Raw genomic sequence first — 6,964 nt, 5'->3', positions numbered from 1 at the left:
TTTGTGAGCCACAATAGATGTGCTCAGACCAGTCATGTCATCGTACGACCAGGCGAATATGTCCTCATATTCTCTTAGAAACTCTGTGTATTCTTCCTTCTCTGATGGTGACAAATGAGCGCTGATTCGTGTTTCTTTGACGTTTTCTGCATCTCCCAGGTTAACAATCTCAGTCTCGTCCAGGTTGGACTTAGGTCTGTTCTCAAAATTCTCAACTTCTTTAACGATCTCTTTCGGTATATCATCCTCCTCTGAATCTATGTCCGTTTGTTGCGTTGTCTCGTTGCATGTCACAGTCATTGGTTCATCAAGATAAGTAATAGTAATGCTGTATAGGTAAAGTAATGAGAGAAAATAATAAGAGTAAGATTTATAAGAAAACTGAAGTGCTTTGATAAATTCCATAAATGTTTTGAACATTTGGAGCTCTTTCTTGCAAAAACAAAAATGCGAAAGGAAAGTAAACTAGTAAAATAAAATAGTGCATGGTGCTTGTTCAGCCTTGCTACCCCGAGGCACGCCGGGCTCTGGTGGTTCTGACAGTCCAGTTATCGAGGCGTGCTCCTGTGCTTACTACCTGTATGGAAGGGACTTCCTCCCCCTCCTCCTCAAAAATGACATAGCAATCCATATCATCGTCTTCTAGGAACAAATTCCTCATTGCTGCTAGTGTTTCCTCTTCTTCTGACCCATAGATAACTTCGGCCGGTTGGAAATTCTGTTCCAAGCGTGGTATTGGCTGCTCCAATGGATAGTAAGGACCGCGCCAGGGCGGCGACCATTCATTGAATTCTTTCCAGGTATATTCGTACCCCAATCTGAAGGTGGTGCCGTGTTTCTTGAGCTTGATGGGCTTAGCGATTCCTTGGAGATTCTTGCCAAGTCCCTTGCCAAGTTCACACCCGCTCCAGTTCAATATGCTTTCAATTTTGTTGTCCCACCACTTATCCTTATCAACGGCGTTGACTCGCTCGATGTGGTGGTAAGTTTCCCCACCTATCCTTCTTCTTCCTCCAATTGTTGGAATGGTCTGGCGGCTGTATATGGGATTGCTGCCGTCGTCATGAATGATCACCTCTTAGTGGTTCCGCTCAAACTTCACTGCTTGATGTAGTGTTGACGCTACGACCCCTGCGGCATGAATCCATTGTCGTCCCAATAACAGATTGTAAGATGCCGGCACGTCTATCACTTGAAAATCAACATCAAACCAAGTAGGCCCCATTTGCAAACACAAGCTAATTTCCCCAATAGTAGACCTTGTGATCCGTCGAAAGCTTTGACGTTGATGGCCCCGTCCTTGATTTTGTGCAGCCTTTTTCCCAATGTCCTGAGTGTTACCAACGGACAAATGTTGATACTAGACCCCCAATCGACCAGGATCTCGGTGATAAAGTAATCTTCGTACTGCACAGTGATGTGCAATGCCTTGTTGTGACTCAACCCTTCTGGTGGCAGCTCATCTTCGTGAAAAGTGATAATGTGACTTTCCAACACCTGACCTACCATGTTAGCCATTTCTCCACCGGTGATGTTGCTTGGTACGTATGCCTCACTCAGCACTCTTAACAAGGCATTCTTGTGTGCATCAGAACTCTGTAGCAAAGCAAGGATAGAAATCTGTGCCGGTGTTTTGTTCAGCTGATCAATGATTGAGTATTCCTTTGCTTGTATCTTTCTCCAGAGATCATCGGGCCCGGTTTCTGTGATGGCTTGTCGACCCGAGGTCTGCTTACTCGACTCAGCCAAGTGTTCTGGGGTATAGACCATGCCGGTTCTTGTCATACCCTATGCCGCAACTGCTTCCCCGAACTTGGCTTTTCCTTTCCTTCTTGCCTCGACTGTGTAGTCCCATGGTATGGCTTTTGTGTGGAATGGTGTTACGGCTGTCATTGCTACTGGAATGGGCACCCTTGCTTTGGAAGGTAATACGGCAACTTCAAATGGCTCAGGCGCCTTTGGAGATCCAAACTCGACCTCAATTGGTGTTGGCGTCTTTGCAGAGGCTGGTGTTTCAAACTCAAGTGGTATGGACATGTTCACCTCGGCATCTTCAGAAGGCTGAATCTGGATTACAATCGGATTAAGGGTGACTGTTGGTTTCTTTGGGTCGTCGCCTTCTGCGATCAAACCAATTGATCCTTTGGGATCCCAATCATCCTCTATTTCAATCATGTGAACACCTCCTCTTTTGTGGTCTGGTAGAGGGTTATTGCGGACGTTCGGAGCAGGCTCTTTTGCCACGATGATCTTGTTGTCAATCAAAGCCTGGATCTTATCCTTCAGGGAGCGGCATTCGTCAATGGTATGCCCTTTCATGCCAGAATGGTATGCACAGGTTTTATTTGGGTTGACCCATTGGGAAGGGTTTTCAGGGGTTATAGCAGGGATAGGGGTGACATAACCAGCAGCTTTGAGTCTTTCATACAGCTGGTCGATTGGTTCGGCAATGGCAGTATACTGTTTGGGGGGTCTGCGGTCGAAATTTGGTCGGGGTCTAGGAAAGTTTTGACGAGGGGGAGGTGATTGATAGTGGGATTGTTGAGTGTTGTAGGCTTGGTAGACGTGTGCGGGTTGGGAATATCTGGGTGAAGCAGGTTGGTACGTAGGAGGTGGAGGTGATTGATAAGTAGGCGGTGGAGTTTGGTAGGAAGGTGTGAGTGATTGAAAATTTGGAGTGGGCTGATATGTAAGTGGAGGTATTGGATAAGTTTGGTATTTGGCAGGTGATTTGGTTCTCTGTGCAACCATCACGGTGCCTACGTCCCTTTTCTTGGACGTACCACCAGACTGTAGAGCCTTATTGGTAGCTTGCAGGGCTTCAAAGTTCGTAACCATACCACTCTTGATACCTTCCTCGATTTTTTCTCCTATCTTGATGATGTCATAAAATTTATGATTCTCGATCAGCATCAGTCTTTCATAATATTGCGGATCCAGAGCCCGGATAAAAAACTTGTTCATCCGTTCTTCCCATAAAGCAGGTTGAACCTTAGCAGCCTTTGATCTCCAACGAGTGGCATACTCGCGGAATGTTTCTGTGGGTTTCTTCTTTAAATTCTGAATGTAAAACACATCCGGTGCATTTTCCATATTGAACTTGAATCTGTCCATGAAGTCGGACGCCATACTCACCCAGTTTGACCACTTCTTTGGGTCTTGGCTAATGTACCAAGACAGAGCACCTCCTTTCAGGCTCCTCATGAAAAGCTTCATGCGGATCTTCTCGTCTTTTCCTACTCCGACTAGCTTGTGGCAGTATGTTCTCAACTGAACCCTGGGATCCCCTGTACCATCAAACATTTCGAACTTGGGAGGTTTGTACCCCTCGGGCAGTTCGACATCGGGCTGTATGCATAGATCTTCATAGTTTAGCCCCTCAATTCCCTTACTTCCTTCAACGCCTTGAATTCTGGTGGTCAACTTCTTAAGCTCTTTGGCCAGATTTCTGATGAGCAAGTCCTTATCATCGGACTCGGGTGTGTTTGAGGTGGGCTGGGTAGAATGTGGCACAGTCTCCACGTAGATGGGGGTGTTGTGTTGGGTGTGGCAGTGGTCATTTGTGGAGTTCAAAGGTTCCGAGATGAGCAGTGGAGCATTGTTGGGAGTGTGGCAAGTATTGCAGTGGTGGTGAGGAGCGGGTTGCTTTGGGATGCTTTGTGGAGGTATGGTATTCTGAGTATTTGGGAAGGTAACTTCTGGAGTGGTAAGGGAAAATGACAGACTTGCCAAATTCCGGACTTGATCAAGCTCTTCTTGGAATTTCAGTAGTTTTTGTTCTATTTGAGAAGCATTTTCCTTGGGGACCATAGCACCACGAGTGACCTCTACCCGTTCAGTTGAGTTGTTTGAATCTTCCATTCTTCTTTTGCTTTTGTGTCTGACGGGACTGGGAGGAGGAGTAGGTGGAGGGCCCCTAGATCTTGTAAAGTATGATGATGTTGCCAGAGTTCACGAACTAACCTTTGGGGAGGGGAATAAACAAAAAGTAAAAACAAAAAGGTGATAAGTCAGTAAGGATCATAAGGAAGGAAAAATTGTTTCAATATTTAAACACGTAGTGCAGGAAATATAAAGCGCGTCCTAATTTTGGCGACCTTGTTGTGCCCAAGGTAGGCCTAGCGACAAGTTAATTTGTAGAACTTAGAATGCTAAATGCCTCATTTTATTGATAAAAAGGTAGACGAATCCCAAAACGACACTAAATAACAGGAAATAAAAATGTCACTAGTGGCCATAGGCCTTATTACATTTCTCAAAGCAAAAAAGGAAAACGCCTATCTATTTGGTCCCAAAAGGACCTTCCCCAGATTCGGCAGTGTTAGCTCCCTCGAACAGCTCTCCTAGCTCGCGCAGTCCTAGTAGCAAGTAAGCTCTGGCCAGGTGTCCACCTTCATTTCCTTCAGCAATCCGACAGTCTTCGACCCTCTTCAGAAACTTCCTTTCCAGTTCCACTATACCTCGCTCTAAACAGACCAGTCGTTTGTTGGCGCTGACAGCCATATCCTTCCATTCTTCAATTAGTTTTTGATTGGCTTCTTGTATTTCCCGGTGCTCATTTTCATATTCCTGAATCCTCTTGCGCAGTTGGTTGTACTTTACTTGTGCTTCAGCCTATTCATCGATGATCCTGTGACCTCGAACAAACTCGGGTTGACCCAAACCATTGTGATTGTCCTCCAGCCAACCTGAATAGTGTGGGGTACAACCAGTATGGTAGCGATCTGGTTCGATGGTGTCCTTTCCCAAGACAATTCTGCAGTGCCACATATGCTGAGCCTGGCACCTGTACGGACTGTCGTCATTTTGGAAGTCAGCCCGGAAGTGATTCATCTTGTCGACCCTTGGTATAACCTGTTTCCTGCCAGCTTGTCTCATAACTCGGAGAGGGACACAAGGGTAGGTCCCCCTCAAACCGATCAGTATCAGAAATGGCGCATCCCTGGATCGAACGATGAATCCTTCAGTAGGGAACCACTCGAACATCCATTGCACTCGGTCCTCACTCAGATTGTCAAAGAGTTCAACCCATTCTCTAGCATTCTCCGGTCGGGCGAACATGTTGGGCATGTAATTCATTCGCTTTGGGTGATGAAAGGCGATATGATCGTCCCAGTCCCTACGATGGATTTCCTGTCGGTACTCACCTTTTTGGAGATGTTCCATGAGCCAAAGGTGAAGTAGCAGATTACAACCCTCAAAATGTTTGGCTCCCTGTTGACACCTTTCTAGGGCTCGGTATATTTCTGCAATGATCATTGGCACAAGACTGAATGGTTGTCTATCAATTCCTTCCATTAGAGTTTTGGTGACCATAGCTAGCCTGGTATGGATTCTTGCTTTCTTCATTGGAAACACTATCATCCCCAAGAAACAAAACATGAAGACAAAGACCCTTCGATGAATATGCCCTAATGAAGTAAGGGCGAACTCGTCAGGATAGGTACGGTAAGATTTGCTGTGACCGTACCTTTCATACAAATAGTCAAAGGGAATGTACGACTCCTTCAAACATGTCAAGTCTGGATTCTTCTTTAGACCCATCATTTTGAGAAAAAATCTACCCTTGCAGTTTTTCGGCATCAGCAAACCCGGAGTTTCCCACGGTATTCCAGCCAGTCCTCCTATTTCCTCAAACAAAGGTGCCATCTCAAACTCTCCGAAGCGGAATACCGACCTATCCCAATCCCAGAATAGAGTGGCAACTTCTTTGATTTTGTTGTCGGGTTGAATGTCTAGGAGAGAAGGTAGGTTTCCTAGGTATTTCCTGACAAGAGCCTGATCGCTGGAATGATGATCTCCCCACTAGTTTAGCAATTTGGGGTGAATGTGGGTGGCCATGCCGAATCTGGGGACTTCGTGCCTCATATTTCTGCAAGAAAAAGGTTAGGCCCTTACCCCCTCCAGACTCGACTACTAAATATCAATAATTGGCATAAAAGCACTTTAGTTCTCCAAATAAATGCACAGAACGTGATAAGGTCCGTTTGGGTTTCAAGGAAACCCAGTGGACTTTGGACAAGGCTATCTTAAAGAGTCATTATGCGGACAACATAACTGACTCGGGGTTTGACCATGATGCATGTACAATTAAACGGAGTAAGGTTTCTATGTGGTATTAGACTGGTACCCTTGAGCGGACAACTCAAGAGGGAAAGGCGCGGAACCGTCGACTACACCGTTGATCGACTGGTTCTACCGCAAATATGCCTTTGCCGGATTTAGGGGTGATGATATCGGAAGAGCGCAACCACTCATTATAAGCGTTGCTATGGTCGTTTGCTTGGCACGAGTGGAATATGATGTTGAATATGCAGTTACAATAATCAAACAAGTTGTCACGTATTTGCACGTTCATAAAGTAATAACTACAACAGTTTCTCATAATTTACAACAGTATTAAAGGAAAGCGATAAAGGAAAGCATTAAGAGAAATAAAGGAAAGAAACAAAAAAAAAGCCAAGTCAGTTTCGCGGTAGAAGAAGAAAAATACTTAAAGATTTAAACAAATAAAGACATATAAAGAAGCATAAAGTCACAAATAACATGAAATGGTAAAAGCCTTAAAGAAATCCCCAGCAGAGTCGCCATGCTGTCGATGCCCCCTTTTTCTCGCGAAATCGGGTTTAAGACATTTGGGCGGACAACTCGTTTCCTTTTGGGAATTGGGTTTGAATTGAAGAGTCGCCACCTAATGATTAAGTGCATTAGGACACTAAGAAGAGTTTCGATTTAGAAAATAAGAGATTGGGTAAGGGCTTGAAATTATCCCGAGGGGAAGGTATTAGGCACCCCTCAAGATCCACTAGTGTGATTCCCAGCCATGCTATAATCGTGACTTTAAGTGCAAACAACAAGCAAGAATTACAAATACGAGGAAGTTATCACATAATGGTTGCGAGCAATTGAAATTAAACGAAATTAAAGAAGATGAAGTTTGGGAAGAAAGTAGTCTTTGAAATTC

Source organism: Nicotiana attenuata, unplaced genomic scaffold (assembly GCF_001879085.1).
Source record: "Nicotiana attenuata strain UT unplaced genomic scaffold, NIATTr2, whole genome shotgun sequence".
Taxonomy (NCBI): domain Eukaryota; kingdom Viridiplantae; phylum Streptophyta; class Magnoliopsida; order Solanales; family Solanaceae; genus Nicotiana; species Nicotiana attenuata.
The sequence above is the reverse complement of the archived record's forward strand: the minus strand, read 5'-3'. Positions refer to the sequence as shown.